At 28.3% G+C, this 27,580-nt stretch overlaps 1 protein-coding gene across 1 annotated transcript in view; it reads left to right on the forward strand.

The window, feature by feature from the left end:
• The window catches only part of LOC111690014, a 202,286-nt gene that overhangs the window by 91,822 nt on the left and 82,884 nt on the right, over positions 1–27,580 (forward strand). Inside the window, exons 4-5 of the mRNA XM_023452479.2 lie at positions 4,313–4,372; positions 27,172–27,298. The gene's annotated coding sequence lies outside the window, so the exon portion shown is untranslated. The remainder of the gene's footprint in view (positions 1–4,312; positions 4,373–27,171; positions 27,299–27,580) is intronic.

Raw genomic sequence — 27,580 nt, forward strand, 5'->3', positions numbered from 1 at the left:
GGTTTTCCCACTTTGGTCTACCGGTTACGTCTTTCGATGCTGTTGCTGACTCAACAGTGGCCATCCCATCTGCATGGTTATGTTTTTCCATTGCATAAAGTTACGCAACGGTGCAGCAATGGTTAGAGATTATATTAGAATTTATGTACTTGAGTAAAATGCACTTATACTAGTTTGGAAATTCCATATGCGTGATAGGAAAACAGCACCGTAAAGGATCATTCATTCATCCATTTGTAAGGCGAGCTGTAATTGCTTATTTCACTCCCTATTTATAAGCGAAATGTTCAAAAGAATAACATTTATCACCACACCACTTTTGGGTTGAATTATTACTTACTGATTATGTATTTAAAAGTGTGTTTACTCTATAATAACATATTTGCAACATTTGAAATTTATCATTCCTAATCTGCTAAATATTCTCTCCTATTTGCTTTTCGTATCAACTAATCATATGTTTAATTTATCGTAAAATAGATAAACAAATTTGAACAAATATATATTTATTATTTTTTGGAGGGAGTTTAAAACAACAAAATTTTTGTTGAATAATTTGCATGTCCAAAGTCATGCATTTAAAATTATTATTATTATTATCATACATGTTGTGTTTCTAACAAATTAAACATTTTAAATTTATGATTAGCTACTCCTCCCTCCCTCTCTACCAGCCAATTTCCACCTTCTTTATCTTCATACATATCATGCACTAACATGCCGCAAAACTATCTTTTTTTGTGGATTATGAATAATTTCGAATGGAGTGGTATTGTGTATTTTGTTACATTTCAACACTAAATAGAAATATATATTTTTGGGCCGTTATGCTTGCTTGCCTACTCTGTCCATATCATTCATTCTTTCATGCATGCCTGCTAGGCAAGCCTTCATGTTAATGTTTATAATTTGGTTTTAGTTTCTTTTTTTTCATTTAAACACTTTTTATTTATTGCAACTAAAATGTGGGTGCTAAAATAATATGAAATATTTAACAAATGAATATTATAATGACAAATTTTGTGGCAACAATAACATTCATACTAATTTTACATATTCATTGTTTAATTTATTGTAAAATTTTATCTAAATTTTTGAGAACATTTAGTAGTTTTGGTATTTGTTTACATTACTATTTATTTGTTTAAATAATTAATTAGCTGTCAGTTGTTGTTACAGTGAGTTTTGTATAAAATTTCTATAATAACTTTTTTGTTTAATTATTAAACAAATTAAAATGTATGAAAATATTTAATGTCAAACGAATTAGAATTACATTGTTTAAGTTTCAACTGTGTGGGTTAAACTTATGTTAACATTTTATTATAATATTTAAATAAAATATTAATTTAAACATGTGTAAAGAGTATATAATTTAAAAAAATTATATTCGCCGTTAATAGATAAGGTTTGTGACATATGATTTAGTCAGTCCATTTCTTACACATCGGGTAATCTGCTAATATTTTCTTAAAATTCGTTTTCTTCTACTTTATTAGCATTTTTAATAATTATTTATACACTCTGACGACATTTCTGACAGTGTACCTATCACGCTCGCTTACAAATAACTACTTAAATAAGTACTTAGAAATAAGGAGTTAAACATTAATTTTCTTTATGCACAAACAAATTGCTCACACAGAATACGAACTTCTCATTCGTTAGTGTATTGACTTACAGCTCCATAGCATAGTATTTTTAATGCGTAAATTAATGGATTTTTAATTAAACAACTTAGCATATTCTTTCTGTATCTTAAAAAAAAAACATTCGACAAAACTCGAAATAAAGTACTAATATATCTGATTATTTGTAAGTCATTAAAAGAGTACTTAAAAGTAATGCAGACAGTATGTAGTGGTTATTGAAAAATAAATTAATGCCCAAGTGCTTTACGTGAACACCTGCCGTGTTGGATTTCAACCACTAGGTGAAATTTACGTATACTTCGTACTTAACTTCAAAAGTTTCGATGGAAAGAACCAAGATGGGAGGAATACTCTGTTCTTACTTAAAGAGAACACAATGTGATACATCTGATATAAACAGAGTTCTTTCTGAACCTTTAATCCATCACCAACAAACTCATAAGAGAACAACATAAGTCATACTGAGTCTAGGTATACGGACGGACGAGATCTGTATACCCCTCCATTTATCCTGTATCATACACATTAACCCCAACTCATTTTCAATGCGTATTCCCAAAGTAACTCCTCTGTGGTGTATCTGTTGTCATTCGGCAGTTCAATAGTCTTCTCTTGAATTTGGATATAAACCACACCCACTACATGGATCTCCATGCAACCTCAACAAACTGACCAGCCTGGACATAGTCCTGCGGGCAACTGATCACCCGTAGTACCAGATTATGTGGTTCTCTAGTTCGATCATCATTCCAAGGAAAGGTCGATGATACATTTGACATTACCAGTTTATTGCCCCGGCAGATTAGAGGTGGTATTGGTAGCATCGTTTTTTCCTGGAATAGCATTCACACCAAAATGGGAGTTTTCAACAAGATAACATGCACCCGGGGGAAATTAAAAAGAATGTTGTTATGTGTGAACAAGTTTCTTTTCTCTAATATCATGTGAGGCAAGTAATTAACATGCTCGCTTACAAATGAGGTGTTAAATAAGTTGTTAAAAAGCCGTTTCCTAATAAGCAATTAAAACACATTCTCTTATCAGAGGTAGTCATTGCAATGTCACTGAGAAGCATGTTATTCAATAAGTACAAGTCATTACCAAACTTTTGCTGGGTAATTAAGATAAACTTATTAGTCCATTCTAAAATTTCTTTAAAAAAAAATACTATAAATTATTGCTTACAATCCGAAAATTTACTTATTAATGTAAAGCTACTAAATAATGCAAAAAAAAAGTGTTCCACTGACCAACATCTCTTGTGACATTCCATGCTTTCAAATGGTCCTTCGAACCATTTCAAATATTCAACTAATTAGTTCATTAATTATGTACAACTAATTAACAAGCTATTTTATGTTTTAAAATAAATTGTTTATTTTTTGTCTAAACCTTCTTTCTATAAATATTCTCAGTCAACACAATGTACAAATATTTAGTAAAATAAGCGTAATTTTTATTATAATTATTAATAAACCTTGCAAACATTTAGTAAAAGCAAACAATCAAATAATTAAGATTAATTCTAAAATTAACCTTGTATATTAAAAATTTTTAATAGATAAATCTATTTATCCCAAAAAATATATATTTTTCAATATATATTTGTTTAAATATTTGCACTGAATGAAAGTCATGGCAATGCAGTTTTTGTTATTATTAAGTTTTTGTTTTGTTAAATTATATATAATTGCTAACAAGTTGTTTTAAACAAAGAAACAAAAAAAAAATACAACTTTTTTTTTAACAAAAAAAAAAAAAAAAAAAAAAAACACATCAAATTTAACATTGTCTTACATATAATTATTGTTGCATGCAACGTTAACATGCCTACTATTACTACTTTAACTCATACTGCTATTTATTGCTACTTCCATTTATAAACCAAAATAAAAACATGAACTTGATCTTGAATAAAAATGAATACAAAAGCAAGACAGCACAGCCCACCATAATCGTATACAATTTTTTGCCACATTAATTATATGAAAAAAATCTTTAAGAATTAAAAAAAAAGAAACATCAAGGCGTTTTATAATGTACGTTTGAATGACTATGTACCTACAAGTACTTAAACTCATGTGGTGAATGTAAGTTTATTTTTCATAAAGTAAGAGAAATGCGCAATTGTCAGCAGATAAAGGAAAGAGAGAATTCTTTGTTTAGATGGAAAGACATTTTTCACAGTTTTTAATGAAAAACCTGGGACCAGCGATCTTTTTTTGAAAACTCATTGTTTAGCTCTGAAAACATGCCGAACTTGTTGGAGTTGCTCATCAGTTAATGCCTATGGGTTCAGTTCATATCAGTTCATATCAGTTCATATCATATTTTGATTTGTTTTTATTCAACAGTTTTTTTAATATATTTAAATTTCTATATATTTATTTAATATATTTTTTCGAAGAATAAATAATTTTAAAATTTTTCAGATTCTTTGACAATTTGCTTTCTTTAAAGATCTGTTTAAATAGCACTTTTTTGTTCAAATTAACTTTATATTTCTGTCATTATTATTATTAAGAATTATGATAATCTTTCATAAATAGACATTTCTGTTACTAATCTGTGTTGCATGTTTAAAATTTGTAAATTAAGTCAATTTGAACTTTGATGAATGGAAAAAAATTAAAAAATAAATATGTATTGTCTACTTTCAGGTGCTGTACCATAAAATTTTACTGCATATAAACATCTACGGTTCAAAGGACCAATTAAAGGTAAGCATTTTTAAAACTGTTAATTTAAAATATTTTTAAATAATTTAAATATTTTCCCATATTTTTGCACTTAAACTGCAAAAAAAATCTGAACTTAAGCTTTATTTAAATATAAGTGTAGGATAGTAAATAAGCCTTAAACTCTTTTAATTAAAATTACATGTTTCTGGAAAAAGTAAACTTCCTTCTTGAATACCAAAAAAAAAAATAATGCTGCATTAAACATTCAACCAAGTGTTGAAACGCTCAAATAAAAGAACAAATAAATGAATGAATGAATTTATGCATTTTTAAACATTTTCAAAATTCACAAATTATCATTAACAATTGTAAAGTGTTAACAACAATTGCACTTGCAATAACAACGTACCAACAACAACTGCAGCAATTGATGCAGCAGCATCAACAGCTATACACATTTCCTTAAAATTTTCTTTTACACTTTATTTTGTACGTTTTTATTTTTGTTTTTTGTTTTCCAATTTATTCTTTTTGTTGTTAAGCGCGAATTTGCCTTAAGCATTCATGAAAATCTGCAACAGCAACAACAACAAATACTTGCATTTTGTTGCTCTATGGCAATGTTGACTACAAAAATGAAAATGATAATGATGATGATAAAATTAACAATTGTTATTTCACTGGAAGGCATTCGCAGATACATTAACACTCATACAAACAAACACAGAATACATCGCTGTTTGTTGACAGACCCAGCAGGCTTACAAGTAAGTTTTGTGTGGGTTCTATTGTCACTTTAGTGTAGTAAAGTAATCTAAGCGGTAGCCATCTTAAATATCCTAGCAAAAATAAATCAAGTACTTTCCAAAAGAATAACATTTATCACCACTTCAAAAGTAGCACAAGTGGAAGTGATGTTTATTGACTTCCAAAGATGCAGGATGTTACTTTTTTTTAATTGTACTAAATTTTTTTTATTAAACCAATTTAATTTGATTGATAAATACATGTAATTTATTTATTTATGTTTATCATATTTGATTCAAATTAGTTGTATACAATAATACTACAATTTCACTTTCTAATAACTTCCAAAAAAGAACATAAAAATTGCTTGCTGAGAATGACTTCAGATACAGTGAATTTGGAATCAAATAAAATTAACATCTCTCCTATTCAAATCATCACTTCTTCAGGTCTTTTTTAGTACTTCCATGGAGTAAATTCTACTTCTTTTTCGCTTCTGTGGAAGTTCGTTTTACTGGAAAGCAATTCTCAATATAATATCTCTGCAGACACACAAATTTTCATAACTAAATCCGTAAACATTAGCGACCTAGTGGAAAAATGAATTCGGGACAGATATTCAGAACTTCAGGGCAAATATAAATTTGATGTTGTGTTTGTGAATTGTCTTTGTATCAAATACAAAATAAAATCACGGTTAGCTAAGTGGAAAATTTATTGGATTCATAAATAATAATACTCTCTCGTAGATATAATAAAGAAAAAAATTAAATTTTAAATCATTAGCTATCGCATCAACTGACACCCTACCAAAAGAGCTTTAACTTTTTATTACTTTATATCTGAGCATAATAAAACACATAGTTTTCAATGTCTAAATAAAAATTGCACTTAAATGCTTTAAAGAAATCTAATTCAGAACATTTCTCTTAACATCTGAATTTTCGTAAAATTCCTTTGTTTAATTTTTGAAAAAATTCATTTTTAAAAATATTCAGAAAATTTTGTTTAAAAAAATATGTTTTTTTTTAATTAACTAAAAAATTACTTCTTAAGAATGACTTCATTAGTAGTGAATTTGGAATCAAATAAAATGTCAAGCCCGTGTTAAAGTCATCACTTCTTTAGGCCTTTTTCAGTACTTTTTTCGCTATTTCTTTTTCTACTTGTTAGTTAAAACAAGTAGTTATTGTAAAACACTTGAAAGAGTATACACCATTTATAGCTTCTCAGGCTTCTCAGACAATATGATTAATAAATTACTAAGTATTTATATAACAAAATATTAGAAATACCTCTTCTATGTAATCCAAACGATATGTAGTTAAACCATAATTTAAAAATGTTCTTTCTATAGAAAATTTTCAAAAATTGTTTTTCTTAAAATAATTCTCTTTTATTAATTTTTTCTATAGAGACAAATTTTAATAATATTTTATTATAAAAGTATGAAATTTTACTCAATAATAATTTCTTAATCATTAAACATTTTTGTTTTTTTTTTTATCGAAAATTGTCCTTAATTTTCTTTGCGTAGAAAATTTTTAATAGCATTCTCTTTTTATTAATTTTTAATAATTTTCCTGTATAGAAAATTTTCTACAGTTTTCTTTGTATAGATTTTTTTGTGTAATTTTCTCTGAATGGGCAATTTTTGATATTTTTCTTTATATAGAATTTTTTTTAATAATTATCTCTCTATACATAATTTTGTATATTTTTCTCTCTTATTAAATTTAATTATTTTCTCTTTCTGTAGAAATTAAAAGAATTCAATAATTGTCTTTCTAAAGGAAATTTTTTATAATTTTTTTTTTAAGTTTGAATAATACTTTTTTTATAAATAAATTAAGTTTTTGTATGTAAAATTGTCCTTCATTATCTCTATATAGTAAATTGCCAGTAGTTTTCTCTCCTCTGTTATAGACAATTTTTCATAATTTTTTCTGTATGGAATTTTTTTGATATTTTTGTATAATTTTCTCTCTAAGAAAAATTTTATACATAATCTTCTTTCTGTAAAAAATTTAAAAAAAATTCAATACAATTTCATGACTTGACACAAAAGTTTCTTTTGGTCCAAGGACGAACCCTATTGAAAATTGTAAAAATCGATTTTTTTTTTAAAACATTTTTTGTATAAATTTTTTTCATTAAAAGTTGGTTCGTAGCTAATTTTCTCTCTGTGTTTTGTTTAATGATTTGTTAAAGAAAATTGAGTAATTTAAAACATCAATGTCATTATAAATTGTATAGAAATTATTTAAAATTTTGTTTGTAACTGTTATCAACCATGTGAACAATTGAATATTACGTTTCTTAAACAACAAAAATATAATAAAATCATTATAATTGCCTTAAAGCTAAAAATGTAATTTCATATTAAACTATAAGATATAAAATAGAAAACTAACTGTGTTCAAGTACTTAGGGTGGCAGCAGAAAAAACATTTTTGTCAACTAATGCTTATGTGTATTTTCATAATCATTCCTTTCTTTATATGTGACAACTTAGTAACTTAGCTATGTATGATTTTAAACAATCAGAAATATTTTGACTACTTGAATTTAGCATCCCCCTAATGTAAAGCAATCTATGCAAAGCATACAATCATTAATAATTTAAAGATGATTTTGCATGTACATAAATAATGTATTTTTTTCTGCAAACATTAAATAGGTCATAAGCTTAGAATTGTTATTTTTTATTGAAGTTGTCGTTCTGTTTTGTGTTCATCTTTTTTTCAATTTAAATTTGCCCTTAATTAGAATTTATTCATTAATATTTATACAATACTTTAGCAAAAGCATGTGAGATTTCAAATTTACCTGTGATTGCATTTGATAACATGTATAATTGTGTGTGTATAATATTTCCCGGTAATTCAATAAGAGTGTTTCGATTATCTCACTTTATTTCCATTACTTTTATTAATTACATTTAGTGATTAGAATAGTACCGGAAAAAAGTCAAAAAAAACATTTAACTTTGAATAACTCAAAGTGACGCTTCTTTACATTACACGGGTACACTTTAGTGGTGATTGACTTGTCAAAATAAAATCTTATCTAATAAAAGGATACTTTAAGTCCTTAGTTAAGCTACCGGGCTGTGTTAAGGCTCATGTCTATTGTTTATGACTGTGTTTATTTTGCGTCTGCCGCTAAAGTCTTCTTTTATGTATGTATGTATGTATGTATGTATGTATGTATGTATGTATGTATGTATGTATGTATCTTGCTGCATATCATTGTAAAGCTATATTTGTTGTTGTTGTTGCTGCTAAATTCCCTGCGGTAATCCTAGTTTTGTGACACTCCTATACATAGTGTCTATATGTATTAGTGTTTAAGTCCTTTTAGTTGCTTTTGTGTTACAGTTGCATCATTGTTTATTTTTTACACTCACACATGCAATATGCATCCTTTTAGCTTGTCTGGTTTTTTGTTAGTTTGTTAGTTCCTATTTAAATAGACATCATTGCTGTTAACGTTGGCTTTTGTTAATAGTAAATTCTATGTGTAGGAGAGTTTTAAATACTTTGTTGTTATTTAGGCCAAAATATAATTCGCGTAAATAAAAGCAAAGTTTTAACTTTTTGAATTTTTTTGTTAGCGGAAACAATATGAAGGAGTTAGAAAAATTGTTCTCGGTTGTGTGTGTTTTTCACTATTTATGTATACTAGACGTAGATCACACCTTTTTATAATTTGTTTGTTCAGATTATTTAATTTTAAAGGTAATAAGTTTATTTTAAATAATATATTTTTTCTATATTTCATTTTGTATGCTTTGTTTTTTCACTCAGAGTTGATTTGCGTAGTAATTTTTAGAATTAATCATGTTTAACATGTTAAATTTTTTAAAATAATTTTTTAAAACTTTAATATTGTAATTCCCTTAGCTTTTCTCTATATGCCTTATCCTTATACATAGACATTTATATCAATTTGTAGTTTTTTTTTGCCATATATTGTCTATAAGAACGCTGAACTTGTTTACGGCTTGAAACCAATGACTTGTGCTACATTGTTGCTATTTATAACGTTGATGACTATGATGCAACATTGACAATAATCAGTTGTACTACTATACCTATTAATTTTGGTTGCCTGCACAGTGAGAAAGAATCAATCTAGCTAAAATCACCTGGATAATCAGATCGACAAAAAGAAATTTTTAAATTATACACTCCTGGTACAAAATTGACACCAAAGAGTTTATATTTTTTCAATAACATAATTCAACCACAAAAATAAAAAAAAATCACGACATTATTAAATCAACAAAAAAAAAATAATAATAATGTGTTACCAAAGAGACAACGCTGTGTTGTCAAACTGAATGTTGCGTTGTCAAAATCACTCCAAGCGTAATCGAAATCACAATAATGTGTTGTTTCTATGACTACGATGCGTTGTTGCAATGTCTACGATGCGTTGTCAAAATTACAACGGTGGTTGGTAACTTAGCCTTGTTCTGCATTTCAATGCGAATAGAAATTTTCTCCGTTTGACAACGTTTTTGACGTTTTTGTTGGATTACCAATTTTCAATCCTTGCGTAACTGGATGCTGACTGAAAACAATTCCTTCTTCGCTAAATTAAGTATTTTTTTTTTAATTTACTCCATGAGCTTCAATATCATTTTGCTCAAAGATATATGACACTTTTGTCATAACTTCCATGAACACTCTGACACAATGCAGTATGTCATAACTTCCATGGACATTATGACACCCCATCGCCGCTATTTAATATAATCTCACGACATCCTGAATCCAGTCATTTTTGTCCACTGTGTTCTATTTTACGAACGTCATTGTGAGTACGAAGTCTAATTCAGAAAGTTTTTACAGTAGTTCTACTATTCCTTGATTATTGCAACATACAATTTATGTTGTTGCATATGGGGAAAAAATTGTGATTATAAAATTGCTTATGAGTTTGTTTATTTACCATGTCTACTCTAACGTAGAGTAACATGTAAAAAAAATATACAACATACATTTGTATATAATTTCTTTACATTTTTATCTCAATAGAGTACAGAGTACATACAACCGGTGTAAATTGTACTAAAAGAAAAGGGTGTACAAAGCAAAATTATGATATAATTTGGAAATTAGATTTGGGTTATGGTCGCTTAAATGTGCATTGATTTTTAATATTAACTATTGTTCACTTATTTTTAAGTGGACCTCAATTGCGCCAGTAATCTAGAATTTGCTTTGAAGTAAAATTATAATTGGCTACAGCCTGTTTACTTAAAGCTAGTTTTTGTTATTTCTGTTGTTTTTGAAACTTATTAAAATATTTCTTAAATAAGAACAAATGCACATATGTATGTATTTATTTAGAGTGGTATGTATGTATGTGTGTGTTAAAAGTTTGTAACTGTTGTTGAGTTGCTTGTTATTTAACCAGGATTCATCTTAATTTAAATTCATGTTGCTAAACTGAAGTGCATTGTCAATGTTACGAAGCAAGAAATTGAAATTGTCAGTGTGTCATATTGTTGTACAATATTTTGTTGAAAATAGTTACATCTAAGATAATTAGTAAACAGTGATATTAGGCGAATAAAAGATACCTAAAGTTGAGCGGTATTAGCAATAATATTAGCATGCAAAATAATATATTAAGATTGGTTTAAAATCTATTGAAAACCTAATCAGCAGTCTTAGTTATCAGATAATTAAGTGAATCATCCTGACATTTCGGATCCGTATTTGATATCTTTGTGATTATATAACAGTCATTTTTATGTTTGTATGAAAATAGTAATTTGGTTTAAATAATGTTAATATCATTTATTTGAGCTTTAAATTCCTTGTAGAATATTTCTTAATAATCGTAAATTCTCTCAATGTCTATACATACATATGTAGGGAATTGAAAAACAACATCCTAGCTGCAATACATTCAACAGCAGCAACATCAGTAAATGGATATTGAAGTGTTTCGTATGTAAATGCATAAAACTGTAGGAGTTTAATTTAGATCACATACAAATTCATAGACACAAAAGATGTCTATTTTAGATTATTCCCGATAGTTTTGTAAGTAGTTAATGTATTAGTTTTTTTCTTTTACTTATTACTTTATACATTACGGGTTATGTAGACTAGAGCCAATTGTTCCTTAAATATCTCCAAGTAATCTATAAAGTAACTATTTAATTGAAATTTTTTACATTTTGGCCATCAATAGCCTAACCAGCAAAAATAAAACGAAGTACTTCCTACAGAATAGCATTATCACTACTTCAAAAGTAGAACTAAGTGATTTTGTTTACCTTCTGTGGAAGTGATGATTTTTGACTTCTAAAGAAGCGAAAAGAATTAAATTTTGTTTAAAATAAATGATCATTTGTACAGGAATTTCTTTTTGGAATTAAAACCATTTTATTTTATATAAATGCGTGTAATTTATTTATAATTTAAGTCAAATTAGTTGTATTCTATAATATTACAATTTTACTTCCTAATATCTACCAAGAAAAAAAGAACATAAAAGTTACTTCCCTCCTATGAAAAAGCATGTGTTAAAATCAACACTTCTTCAGGTCTTTTTCAGTTCTTCCTTGAAGTAAATTCTACTTCTTTTTCGCTTCTTTGGAAGTTTTTTTTTTTGCTGGGCTGATCACACCTATTGCTAATAGAAGAGAAGTTTTTGTTACCTGGAAATTTTCATTCCCTTCGAAGGAAAAATTGCTATCGTGAGCTATTCATTCATGATACTTTTTATTCGCTACAGCTATTCATTGTTTACAAAACTTTATAAAAAAATATGGAAAATGTTTTCACTCAAACTTGATTCGCAATAGAAATAAATAACTTACAAAATCCTCGAAAATTGCTGGGTCTTTTCTCTTTGTGTTTGTAAATATTTAAGTGTAAATATGTGGTTCAAAATTTAAGTACCATTTGGGTTTAAAGTAGTATGTAAAGAATTGTTTTTGCATAATAATTTTTAAATTAATTAACAGAAAATTTTTTAGCAATTTGCAATAATATTCATAAAGATATTAAGCGCTTATTTTAGGTTTATTTCCATAAAAAAATCCTACAATAAACCATCAATAACTTTATTAAGCATTTATAAATATGGGGGTTAGCCCATAAAACTTAATGTTGTTTTTAAATTAAAATGTTCAAATAAAGGGGGGTCAAAAACCTCTGGACTACATTCCTCAAGTCTAGTACTCGGACATGGACATTAACATATCTGTTGAATGCAAAATTTAAAATTTTTCGAAAATCTCATGAAAATCTGAAACAACAAAAAAGTAGATCAATACTTCTTCTAGTTAAGCTGCAGTCATGATTTTATTTCTAAAGATTTACATTACAAGTCATTGTAACTGCTTGCTTAATTATACATTACAAATAATTAAGCATATAATACATAATTACTTTATGTAATCGTTACCCCCAAAGTCTACAAGAAAGTTTTATCTTAAAACTTTAAAACCTTAATTCAAGTTATTCTATTTATTAAAAATTCTTTTGTAAATATTTAAAAGCTAAATTCATTACTGGCCAACATCCTTTTTAATGGTAATAATCTCAAATGAGAATGTAATTCCAACATGTACATGGCTTTGATTGCACATAACAACAATGCATTTCCCAGTGTATATCCAGGTCATAAAAGGCGGCACAGCACGCGTGAGTTTGGTATGACATCAACCATACTCTGTCCAGACACACATACATTTCAAAACAATTAAGTGCAATTCCAAATAAACAACATCATCATCGTCTTCTGCTTAAAATGGATATTGGCAGGGGCTGTCATTGCCAATAGAGAATATGATTATGTTTTTAAACAAGATATTTAGCAATAAAACCAAAAACAACAACAGCAATAAGAGCAACAAATTGCTCCTGTTAGATTATTAGAAATTTTTTTGTTGTTATTGCTGATGTTATAAATGATTTATAATTAATGCATACAGCAACATACATATGTATGTACGCATGTTTATGCATATGAAATGTTTTCGAACATGTTAGTTGTAAACATTTATTTGCAATTAGTAATAAATTTGTTAAGGCATTTTATGGTTTAGTATAATTTACTGTTAATCCTATTGCTAAGCGTAGCAATCAAAATACCAACACCCTCATTATGATTCTAGTCTAGGATACCGAAAACCAAAACCACCAAACATTAATACTAACATATTTACGTATCCTAAGGCTAGACAATAATAATTTATTATTATTTGCATAAATTATTTGAGAAAATCTATGTATGTGTGTATGTGCTAGTACATATATATTTTTATGGTTGCATACTTTAAGGCAAAAACAGGATTCTCAATTTAGCCTTGAGCTTTTGAGATTTTATAAACAAGCCAATAAGTTCTTTGGCTTTTTATTTAGCTCTTTTTCTCTGTTACACATACTTATGTATTTTTCAAATACATTTGACTGACTTTAATCTATTTGCATTTGCCATAAATGCTCATTATTTTCTACTTTGTGTATGCAAATGTAAGAATGTGTGAGTGTTTGTGAGTTAAGTGCTGTGTAGTTGTTAAGCTCCTTAAAGTATGCAATACAAAGTCATAACATATGCAATGTATATTTACCATAACATACTACTTGTTATTATTTATGGCCTTTTTTCCCATTGCTGCTGCTTTTCTAGTTTTGTTCATTTTTTGCTGCAAAATATACATATTTCTCTTGTAGTGCTCTGGTTGTTGGAATCAATACTTTATGTCATACTTGATCATCTTTCGGCAGAGGGTGGAAGTTTTACATTAGCATCAGAGTTTACTTACATTGAGTGAGACTAACTGTTGGAGGACAGACAGAGAGAAAGACACACTGAATGCATTTAAACGAAGTGTAGTAGAGTGTACTCTACATATAATTTAATCTTTTAAAACTTTAATATCGATTTCTTTGTTATTATACTTTTATTTTTTTTGGTTCTTTTTGCCAGCGTAATCTTGCTAGTCTTAAGTTATATAGACTCAAAAAAATGTCAAATATAATAGTAAATGAAAAAAGTAGTTGTTACTTTTTATTAAATAACATTGATGTAGGCTGTCTTAGCAAAAACATGATAATGAAAATCATCACTTCTCTAGGTCTTTTCCATTACTTCCATGGAATAAATTCTACTTCTTTTTCGCTTCTTTGGATGTTCTTACTTAAAAAGGAAATGAAAAATAAAACTGCTTACTAAACTATATTTGCAGGCGGTAATAGTATGTACTTAACCAACTTTCTATGTATTAAAGTTATAACTTAAATGCTAATGTATGTGTAAATTTTAGCGCTGAGGTCATTTTACTGTATTTTTGACATGAGTCTATTCTACTAGCCCTTAAACTTGTTTATCAATAAAGCAAGAGTAGTCGTTTAATTATTATGTTAGCCAGAGTATAAACTAGTTTATCGATTTGGATTTTGACTAGTCTGTGAATTAGTCTATTGTCTAGTCTATGTACTTGTCTATAAGCTACTCTATGTTCAAGATTTTGAATAGTCTAGTATGTGAATTAGTACATTGACTAACCTGCGGACTAGTCTAGTGGCTATTAGTCTATTAACTCATGAGCAAACTAGAATATGAACTAATTTTTAACTAATATATTGATCAGGGTATAAATTAATCGAGTACTACTGGAATAGACTCTGAAATAGTCTATTGGTTAGTCTAAGGAGTAGTCTATATGCTACTCTATGATCAAGTCTTTTGAATAGTCTATGAAGTAGTCATTGGATATTGATTATACGTTAGTTTAGTTCTGAACTAGTCTTTTGTGTAATCTACCGGTAGAAAAGTACCGAAATTTATATATTATAAATTATCCGTTGTCAAAAGTGGGCTTACCACGTTAATAATATTAAGGCAATTTGTATACGATTTAAAAACCATCCAGTTATCATTTTGACAACCACCGTTGTAATTTTGACAACGATTATTTGTTTGACAACATAGCGTTGTAACTTTGATAACACATTACTATTTTTTGTTGATTTGATATCGTCAGCATTTCATTATCTCATGTTATTATTTTGACAACTTTCCGTATATACTTCGACAACGGCTGTTATTGAAAAATTATAAACACTTTGGTGTTAGTTGGATACCAAGCGTGTAAAATTTAAAAACGTGCATTTTCCCTGTGTATTGACTTGTCTCTAGACCGGCTTAATCTATTGACAACTACACTGTCTACAAAAACTTTCAGAACTATGTAAGGAGTAAAACGGCGTACATTTTAGTACTTATTGGAAGTACTTACCTAAATCTCCTACAAGTAATTAGAAAATTCAGTTAATGTAAATCGTGTGAAAAAAGAAAGAATATAGCTTCTAAATTTTAACGGAGAAATTTAAAATCAAGTAGTTCTAGAACGCACGAATAAAGCTTGTTCTTATTCTTATTTGACATTGGGTACAATAAATTTCATTCCATTTCATTCGGGCATGATTCTGCGGAAGCGGTATGGAGTTCACACTCATTCCATATAACGGTTTTAGAACTGTTCGAATTTGCAACTCCCTCAACTACATAAGTGTTTCTAGGGAAGTTTCTGAAATATTTTTAATTAATTTCAGATTAGTGACGGTCTGTCTAAATTGATCCAAACACTTTTAAACTACATAAATTCTTACGATGACTACAATTTTAATTAATATTTACTTTCGAGTGTAAACAAAATCTACTTCAATCCGAATGCAACTTATTTTTTGGTGTTTTTCTTTTTATTTCACATTGTTTGTTCTATTCTATTGGCTTATTTTCTTTACATGTTTTCCTTATGGTTATGGTTTTCCATTTTATTTTCCGTGTAGTTTTTTCTCCTTGTGTGACACATGGTTTATCCTGCCAAACTTTACTGCAGGATATGCTATTATAACGTTCTGTTTTTGCATATGAATGTGTCTGTGTAAGAAGGATTTTGTGAACACATACCCGCATGATTGTGCATGCAGACTTGTGTCTTATGTGTGCGTGTGTGCATTTTTCTATTTGCTGATTACCGAGCACCGAGTCAATTGTGTTGTTTGCCAATTCATTGCATTTCACATGAGTTGTTTTTTTTCTCTCCATTTTATTTCTGTTTTTGGCAAGCGGCTTTTCACACACAATCTTTTGTATTAAAGTTTAAAAATTTCTTGCCAGGCAACCAGCCTGTCCGTCTGTCTGTCTTTCTTTCTATCAGCTTTAGTATATTTTAGCTATTCCATGTTAGCGAGTATGTCATTGCATAAATTTTCCTTGTTTTTTTTTTCGTCTCCATATTTTGTTTGTTCTTTTATTTCGCTTACACTCTTCGTACTTGATTGTATAATGATAAGCAAATAACAAGGACTAAAAAATTATGGGTGGAATACATATGTACAGCGAAAACTACTAGCGCTACAAAGTCGTTGCACTCTTTGTTCCTTGCGCTTAAATGACTGAATATGTGCATCGCTTAAGGAACAATTAATGTGGTTTTATGAATTTTAAAAATCACATGGGGGCTCTGGTTGTGTTTGAACAAACCACGAGTGAATATAAATAAATATTTTGTGTCGGTGTCGATGATGGGCTACGGTAATTGAGCAATTGCATAAATATCAATAGGGACTAAGTATTAGGGGGATTCGTAATTTGAGTGGTCGTTTTGAGGATGAGTTAAAAAGAATGACCTCAGACGACGGGACAAATTTGACCTCCTAAACCGAGAATATTATTATTATTATTATTGGTCCTAGGTTCCGTCCGTCTTCTAATTGATGAGGAAGATTACTAACTCGGCTGAGGCTGTCTCACAGTGTTGCAGGTTTATCTGCACAACTAGCAGCTGACAGTATCAAGACCAAATCAAGCAACCACAGCCATCTCATCAAGGACATCTAAGTTTCTAGTGCTCTCCTTACATACCAGTGAGTTCACATGTCTGTAAGGAGTCTACCATTCTGTTTGGCCAATACCTATTTACCGTAGTACTATTTCGTAAGCCTGTATAAACTCAATTTTCGCTGCTGGGTTAATGTCGCATGTTTTTAGAATTCCAAGGAGTTTTTTTCTGCCACAATTAAACATCTTCACGTCTTAACCATTGAAGCATACATCCTTCGAACTATCCTCGAAGATGGCGATCAGCATTTGGCATTGAGTGCCAAAAATCGGTACTAATTCCCCCGTCTGGATCATTTCGATTAATGACTTTCACCTGAGGGCATACATCCAGGCTGTTTGCTTTTTCACATTCTTGTAGGGTTAATCATCCCCAGTCTGGCTCTCTTATTTTCTTACAGGGACATCTAGGATCGCCAGCTGGGGAAGTGCTTGGTGACTTTGACACCACTGGTATGAAGGGTCCGCCACTACCGCTTCCCTTAAATTGAACCTGCTGGATAAATTTATAAAAATATAGGCTATATTTATTTGTATAACATGTGTCCAAGAATTTGTTGCTTTAAAACTTCTTAAACTTTCCTTGGAATTTCAACAATATTCCCTAAAAAGAGTTCGAAAAATTATAGCGGAATCTTCAGTTACATGAATGCTAATCATGAATCTGAAGTTCTTTTAGCAATTGTTCTATAAATATATAATTATGAGAAATTTCAACATAAATAAAAAGGACCGACCTAATATTTAGTACATGCCACAGCAAGTGAAATCAGCCTGCATGTGTCAATGAAATACAATTATCAAAAACCTGTGAATAATGGTAAAGACTTTAAGTGTGTATAGGTTAAAAGAGTGAATTTTTATAAAAAAGTAAATTTTTTGCAATAAAAAATTTATATTTTGATTTTGATATAATAGCTAATAAAGTCATAAAATTTATTTTGCTACTGGTTTATAATGATAATATCCTATAAAAGGAATGACCTTAATAGTAATTGTAATTCAATTACAAACAAATTGAAAACCTTGTATTATTATCAAGTTTTTAACAAATATTCCATAGATTTTTTTCCTCGTCACTGTAATCACTAATGCATTAACCATGTAACAAAACTAATCCACTACGCACCGTAGTTTTACACAACCAACTGAAGCACATACTTGCAACAACTTTGTTGCAATTTATTTGTTATTGCTCTTGTTATTGTGGGGTTTTTCCTTTTCACTCTTTTTAACCAATAACTACCAATCTATATGCACAAAATACTAATAATAGAATTTCACTTTAGAATTCATGGCAATTGAAATGCAACAACAAATGAATAAAAAGTGTTTGCAAAATAATAGAAATGGAGAATAAAAGCAACAAACAAACTAAAATTTAAAGGAATTGGTTCATTAATAAACAGTGAACAACACAACTTTATTTATTTTTCACTTTTTTTGGGAATTTTCTTTTATTTTATGAGAAATGCAAAGAAAGTTCTAAATAAGAGCTTACATTCCACTTCCTGGAAAGTTATTTTTAACATTTAAAAGACACTAAAAATAGCTGTAGTAAGATTATTTTTCAAATAATACTTTTTAATAACTGTTCCACAATTCGTCGCTTTTACCTCTACTAGCATAAGGCAATTTTGAAATTTAAATTGTTTTACAAAACAGCGCAAAAAGCTGGAAAATCACTAGAGTAAAACAAATCGTTGTGGCACGCACGTAAATACAATAACATACATATATACATATGTAATAATATACAGGTATGTAGATAAGTTGCTTGTATTGTGGCAATAAAAATGCAAAACTCACATACAAATCTCTCTATACAATATTGTAAAATTGTACAATATTCTAAAAGGTTTACAAAAATACATATGTATGTTGGTACGTAAAATTGTTTTAGATTTTCAGACAAAAAAAAAAAACGAAATGAAATACACAATATTTAAAGTGTGTTGACTTTAACAATGTGTTATTGAGGAGTATTAAAGCTGTTACAAATATATTGTCATTTCATATGAATGAAAGTTTACTTCAGTAGTAGACTGCATCAGATTTCTAGGGAGAAAGAATGAATATTAGATTATTTAGCTTAATGTCCTTTTGAATTGCTTATAGTCTTGTTAAAGCAGTTAAGTCAGTGCATAACTTAACAGTTCTTTTCCTCACCTTCGTGCAGGCGCGGATCCAGCTCAAGAGCTTAAGCCTTTGTCTGTCTGTCATTACCTTTGTCGAAAACAGTTTTCTGAAGACCGATTTTAGCAGACATGCTATTGAAAATCTGCAAACTTCTAATAGTAGTTTTCACCAAAAAATGTTCATGTTTTCATTAACACAAAACTCTTTAAAATAAAATTCAAAAGTACTGATATAATTTTATTTGTAAGCCATTACTAGACTACTTTCAAGTAATGCGGATGGTATGTGGTAGTCATTGAGAATTAAGTTTTCAAATAAGAAGTATCAAAAATAAAATAATTTTTAATTTAAAAAATAAATAAAATTATAAAACTTAAGTTTTTTTGTGCAAAATATGTTTAACCCATTTTTAAAAGCACCCTAATGTGTAACTCTTAGTTTATATACATACATTTAAACAAATATTGTCAGTTTTTTGACTAGAAATTTGCATTAAAATATGTTAAAAAAAAGTGTGTTTTTAACATAAAAGTTCGTTCATATCTATAGAATATTTTACGACAATTATGTGACCGCTAATGTACCGACATCTGGCTCTGAAGTTAGAAATTTTCAACATTTATTTCGATAGTAGTTTTCAATCACAATATCTTAAATATTCTAAAAGGAATATATCTGATATATAGTATATTTTTTCTTTAACAGTCCATAGTTTGTATCTAAACAATAAATTGCCGATGAAACTTAAGGAAAATGTTCTAGGAGGTCTTGAGACTTTAATTAATTATTTACCATAGGAAGTTCAACAATAAAAAATGACCGAAATTGATACAGTCCTTTGTCAAAAGTGAACTTACTACGTTTGTTAACATTAAGACAATGGATATATTTATAATTTTGGTAAAATATCGGTGTAACTTAAACAACTCAATGTTGTCATTACGATTAAGCTTTGAGTCATTTCAACAATGCATTGTTGTGATTTCCATAATGAATCTTTGACATTTCGACAGTGCAACGTTCACTTTGGTAACACATTATTGTTTTTGCAGTGTAATTTTTATAATTTTGACAACTATCCGTACATACTTTGACAACGTATGTTAATTGGAAATTATAAATACTTTGGTGTCAATTTGGTACCAATCTGGCGTAATTTTAGAGCGTGTTTATTCCGTCTGTTTAATTTACTTTTAGACTTTTTTATTGTGGTATTCTTCTTGTGGTATGATAAGTATGAGACCTATTAAATTTAACCTAACATTGACATAGAAACAATTTATAATACATAAAATGTTTAATTTAATAATTTTTAATAGATCAAGGACAATATAAATAGCAATGCAACCAACAAAAATAAAATGAAGTACTTCCAAAAGAATAACATTTATCACCACTTTAAAAGTAGCACTTAGTAAATTTATTTACCTTCTGTGTAACTGATGTTTATTGACTTCCAAAAAATCGAAAATAATATAATTTTGTTTAAAATTAAAGGTTTATTTTTTTGTGCTGAACATTTTTTAATTAATCTTATTTTATTTTGAAGTTAATTGATAAATGTGTGTAATTTATTAATTTATGTTAATAAAATTTAAGTCAAATTAGTTGTATACTATAATATTACAATTTCACTTCCAAAAAAGAACATAAAAATTACTTCCAGAGAATGACTTTCTCCCATAACAATGTATTCCTCCCATAACAAGCCTGTGTAAAAATCATCACTACTTCATTTTTTTCAGTATTTCCATTAAGTAAATTTTACATCTTTTTTGCTTCTTTGGAAGTTATTTTTTTCTGGGTCTATATTTAAAATAACACGCATTTTACTAAAACCCTTATAGCATGATTTTCATTCAATAATAGTGTAAATAAAATTATTCGTATGAATAAAAATCTTTAAAATAAATATATGTTCATGATTCTGTAGTGATTTTAATCAAATTTTATTTCGAAATTATTGAATTTTTGTTCGAACAAAATAAAATTCGAATTATTTGACAAAATAATGGCACAGCACAAAGAAAGGTCACTAAAGAATTTTAAACTCAACCTACATCTATGAATGACTGACATTTTTTTTGTGTTGTAAAATACAAAAAAAATTGTTTTATATACAAAGTTTAAGGTTATAAATACATATTCCAAATAAAAGAAAACAACAAAAAAAGTTAACAAAGTAAATATGTATGTGAAAAAAAAACAGAACAAATAAATATTTTGTATATGTAAGAGTTTGTCTTTAGATTTTCTACTAAATTTACATACATATTTTCTTTGATTGTTGTATAAATTGCTATTGCTTTTACTACTATTTATAGATTACTATGCAAGTAAATATGTATTTATATATTGTTGCTTTTATTATAATGTTTTACTATATTACAACTGCTATAGAATTGTATTGACAGACAATAGAGTACAATCACAAAGTCATCAGCATAATCATTACATAGTGATTTGTAACTGATGATGATAATGATGTTTAAATTTGTAAATATTTTCTTAAGGGGTTTGTTTTTCTTCGACATTTTTTTATTTGAAAATTGTACAGAATGTGATACAGATTTCTGCTCTCCTTTTGTCACCTCATATAGAGTTAGGTTGAAATAATTTTCTGAATCTAATATCCTTCAAAAAATTGTATAAATTTTGAACACGAATTTTTTTAAATTATAGCATTATTGTTGTCCCATGCAGGTCTTTAGTTTCTGAGCAATAATAATCGCATTTTCAAATTTTGTAAAGCTCGTCCATTGCAGAACCTAGACTTCAAAGAGTTCAAATTATACAATAAATGTTATTTAAATTTTAGTACAAACTGAAAGAAATTAATTTCTTATTTTTAAAAGATGTAAAAAAATCACCCTAATATATTATATTTTACAATAGTAAATCCAAAAAGATGGATGGATGAACGAACGAATATCCATCAATTTATTTTGTTAAATCAAAAAAACTACATACCAAATAAGAATATTTGTTAAAAGACTGATGTAATGTAAAGTCATTATTTCGGGATAAGTTAGGTGCTGTTGCCGGAACAACAGATACCCCACAGAGGAGTGACTTCAGCAAAGTGCTTGTACACGGACCGGTCAAATCCAAAAATTGCCATCTGCGTTCTTCAGTGAAGGATAAAGGGGCGATGGTAGACCATTGTCAAGTCTACCTAGTGTACGAAAAAACACCGTTGGGTAGGGTATCATACCAGGTACTCACGTAAAACTCTCGACATTCATTCCACCTAAAATGGAATGTTCTGGAAATAAGGTAAATCAAGTTTCAAATGTTATTTAAAACGTTTGAACTCAGCGCCAAACTAAACGGATCCCATCAAATATGGACAAGTCCTTGCAAAATTTTAAACTTTTATTAATTAGTAGAATCTCTAGTCTACCGATGCTATAAATTGGGCGTATCATTTGGCTCTCTGTCTAAATATAAAATCTAACCTTTGTGGTACTACAAAATAACATTGTATTGTTGTAGGATTTCACAGAGGATGCCTGTGGGGACTATATTTATGTAAAGAATAAGTTTTTAAAATTTTGACGACTAATCGACTGTTCGGTTAAGTTTCCAAATTAAATCTGTTCATAATTAAGGGGATATGTGTATGTGAAAGTAATGAAGATCATGCTTCGGTCTACAGAATATGTATATCGCTAGGTATTGTTGACGAATTATAAGATGGAACTATATATATTATAGCGTTAAAATTTCGTTAAAATACGCCGCTAGGATTATAATTTGGTATTTTTGTTCAAGGTGCTAAGATTGTAATTTGATTTCAGGGCTTTAATTGGACCGACAATCGTAAAGTTATTTTTCAGTTGTTTAGTATTTTTTAAAGTAGACCATCGTTTCTATGCATTTGTTTCTTTTAATATTTTTTATATATAATATTTATAAATAAAAGTATGTATGCATGTATACATTTTGCAACATGTATTTATTGCTATTAGCAAAATTCTTAACAATAAAAATTCCTAAAAAGCATGTTATTTTAATTGATAGTAAATGTTTTATCCACAATTTTATAACAATTTAAATAATTTATTCACAATAACTTAATATCTAAGGACAAAAAAATCTTAAATATTAAACGTTATAGGTCTTTCTGTAGATAACAAGGGCGAATAGAAAATTACAAAAAAATAAGTGATTAAAGGTTTATATGTATATAAAGATGTAATGAATTAAAATTAGCATTTTAACTCATCATTTCAACACTGGGACGACATTGTAAGCAACTATTTACAACTTTCGCTTACAAATAACTACTGAAATAAGTGCTTGCTTGAACTATGCAAGGGTTTTAAAATTATAATTTGTTATCCCTGTAAAAAGTATGTTTATAGGTAAATTATTACCAAGCTCTTGATGGTTTATTACACAACACGTTGCTCTATTTTGCGCTGTAAACCTGATAAATAAAGAAGTTAAGCAAAATTTCTAATTTTACCTTTAAATTCCGTAAAAAATAACTGCAAAGAAGAAAAGATTCCAAACACTCTGAAAATTTTGTCATGACAATATGTTTTCGATTTTAACGAGTTTATTGGAAAAACAGGAAAACTTTTTTTCAAAAAACGAAAAAGAAGCTAAAATAAAAAAGTTGGCTAATAAAATTAGCCAATAACAAACAACAGTTGTGTTGTCATGTTTCTCATGTTGTAACTAAGAGTGTCCTGCTACTTTTTTTTTTTTTTTTTGCCATGTCTCTATAACTTTGTTAACAATTTCAAACAATGTTGCCAACAATATTTACAATTCTATTTACAACAGCAAACGCAATTTATTGAATGTGTTTTTTTTCTTGTTTTTTTTTATATTTACAATGCAACAAAAAAATGCACATAAATTCATAGTATATAACATTTGTTGTTGCAAACAAACTTATTCAATGGCTGTACGCCCTGTTGTGGTGTTCATTGACTTGTTATGAAATAAATATTTAAGCCAGATTGTTTTAGACATACATATTTTATACAATACTACATTTTTTATGTGCTAATATTTAACAAAAATCAAATGTGTTGCATTGGAAATCCAAAAAAAAATATTCAATGCGTAAGAAAACTACATCGAAATAAATTTTTACAAACCTCAAATCCATTACACCCTTAGACTCCTCTACTGAAAAATTTACATCAACAAAAATATTATAGAAACTGGCAACATAACATTTTTGCCTCAAACCTCATAAACCACAAAACCGAGCTACCTCGACATTAACAATAAACTTAAACTTCTACCCTATTGTTGTAGTGTTTGTGTGAGTACTTTTTGCTGTGATATGTAACCAATATACTAGCAAGCAAAGTTGAAAAACAAGGAGAGGACGAGTGGCCAAGAACAATGAAAATATCTAACCACAATAACCAACACATACATTCCACTACCATTATTGCCATTGTTTTTTGCTGGTTTTTAATTTTTTTAGGAAAGATCGCAAAAATAAAACAAATTTGAAATTTTTAAAAGAATTTTAGAGCCCCTCTTTGTATGCAATATTTAATTCACAATAGATTCAAATGATAATTAATTGTTCTCTCAATCACACACTCACATATCGAATTAGATCTTTTTATTGGTAATTCTAGTGGCTATAACCTGATTAGAAGCTTAATTTCGAAATTATATGAAAAACTTGAATATAATACAGTTTGAAGTAATCCATTAAAAAAACCCCAATTTTGGATTATGTCGGTCATTTAGCAAATGGGCGATTCGAAAATATTTATACCAGAGAAGATCAATATTGCAATTACCTAGCACGCGTGATAGGGTAAGAAAATTCTGCTGACGCTAAGTTGATACACATACACTATAGGTTTAATTCTTCTTCTTTTTATAATAAGCAATTTTAGTTGGTTTGCTCTCAACTTGAAAAACAAAATCAAATCAGTTGTTGATCAGCACTTGTCGAAGCAACGTCTGTGCGCGGCGCTTTTAAAATACACACAGAAATACAACAAAAAATTTTGAGAAAGCCGAATTAATACGCTGGCTGTCAAAATCCATAATAAATATTTGACTGTTAGCATATTCTTTTTAGTTTGTAGTCATTATATCAGTATATATTTATTTTGAATTGAATTCTGTTCTCTGCTGCTTTATCAACACAAATAAAATTATGGCAATATGTGTTTGAGCAACACTGGTTTATACCATTAGAAAAATAGTCTCACAAACTGTGTAGAAAATAAATTAATAATTAAATTCATAAAAACTTTTTAATTAGTAAATATCTAAATGGACCACTCATCTAATGTACTAAATACGATAAAAATAAAAAATGTTTCCTTGCTATCAACCTTTTTGAAAAGATTGCAGACAATCTAGAGAAAACTGATTGAACATATTGTACTGAGATCAAAATTTTCAATCGCTATTAAAGAATCAAGGTCCCAAATGTATCAGGCCTGTTACAGAATTCCATTTCAATCGAAAGTGGAATTATAACTTGTATTTATATACAAGTAAAAAAACGATAAAAACTTAAAAAATAATAACCTTAAACTGGTTTCATTCCGAAAAATATGTCATTTTCCTTTTTTGAAGAAGAAAATTAGGAAAGTTAGAAACAGACCTATATATAATGAGATTCTTAAAGAAGAAGTACTTCTGGACAATTTTGTTAAATCAATAATGATTTAAAAAAAATAGATTTAATATTTTAATAAAATTTTTAGATTTTTATTTTTAATTTTGAAGAAACGTGTAATTTACGATATAAATTAGGTATATTATTTTTACAACTTTTTTGTATAAATAAATTCAGATTTAGAATTCAAAAGCAAATAACATTCATATTCATACATTGAAAATTCATGGCAAGCCCCCTTTTTCGAATTAATTCTATTGAAACCAATAGCAACAACTTTTAGGTTTCTATTGTAATACCCAACAAACATTAGTTTAAATAAAATTTAAAAATAAAAAATTAAATATTTATGAAGATTCTAGAGCTGTGGTCGGCCCAAACAGAACAATACAACAATAATTTAAGACTAATATGCTTCTAAATAGTAACTAATAGGGAAGAAGGTACTCTATTCCACTTAGTAGCAGAGTTTTATTAAGAAAGTTTACTACTTAAGAAGGCTATAATAGACCGATCGTTTCCGAATTTTAACAATTCTCCATGAGACTTTGAATCAATTATGAACTGATCTATATAGAGCTGTGATCGGCACAAAGAGAATATGCAACATATGTAAGACAATACTTATAAGTTTCTAAATAGTAACTCCTAGGGAAGAAAGCCATCTATTCCATTTTAACATGAATGTTTACTACTTCAAAAATCTATAATAGACTGATCTTTTCCTATTTAAAAAATCGATTCAATTATGAACCGATCGGTCGGCACAAAGAAAACATGCCGCATTATTCAATACTAGCTATTTTAACATGTGATCGAACTACGAGGATGTTAAACCTCACACCATACATTACAAAAAGACCACAAAAAGCTTATGTTTTTTTCAAGTGACCACTTTCTTGTCACTAAAGCGACTATTGTTTTCGCCCTTGTTTACAAAGAATTTATATTTTTTATTTCTGATGCATTTATTCTTTGTCGACCTGCTAGGAATAAGCACAAATGTGTGGTGGGTAGCTATTATTACTTGTACTAGACGTTGTAGTACATACTTATACAAAACGGCTGCTTTTGTAGTACACGTGACTTGTTTTTTTTTTTTTGTTTTTTGACAACACAGTATTTTTTCAGTCTCGTTCTATATGCTCTAAGTGTGTTTGTGTGCGTGTGTATGTTGTATATCTGTCTGTAAATGTGTTCTAAAGATTCTTTTGCTATAAAATCAAAACTTAATTTTTATGCCGCATTGCTTATGGGCCTTTTAATTCTTTTCTATTCAATTCAGTTTTTTTATATATAATTGTTATACAAAATACTACATTATATTATTTTTTTAAAAGTTATTCTTACTCTTTTCTTTTTGCTCATTTAAATTCTCATGTGGTTTTCAAATAGAAATTTTACTTGAATACAAAAAAAAAATATTATTTTAATCTTATTTTCGTTTTTCTTGCAGATTTCTTAATTCATCATCATTAGAAATGTTTAAGTTTTAAAAGCACAATCTAAAGACAACGGACCCCTTCTAGCTTATTCTGCAATTTAATTATACTTAGACCGGTCCTTTAAAGTTAGTTTATAAGGTAAGTTGTGAATGAATTTTATTACCATAATTTTGTATAAAATACATAAGTGTTAATTAGCTGTAGCTGGATTTGAGAGAAGAGAAAGCACAAAAAAAGAATTTACGATTTTTATTATACGTTATATGGCACGCGAGTTAGGCCGGTAATAATATTGTAATTTATATTGTTGTTGGCGTTTTTCTAAGGATTTCCTATTGTTATACCATAATTACAAATATAATAATTACTAAGTACCGTTGGTAAAGGATAATGCCAGTATAAATGAAGGTTTTATGGCAG

The sequence above is a fragment of the Lucilia cuprina genome, chromosome 4, assembly GCF_022045245.1.
Source record: "Lucilia cuprina isolate Lc7/37 chromosome 4, ASM2204524v1, whole genome shotgun sequence".
NCBI classification, from domain to species: domain Eukaryota; kingdom Metazoa; phylum Arthropoda; class Insecta; order Diptera; family Calliphoridae; genus Lucilia; species Lucilia cuprina.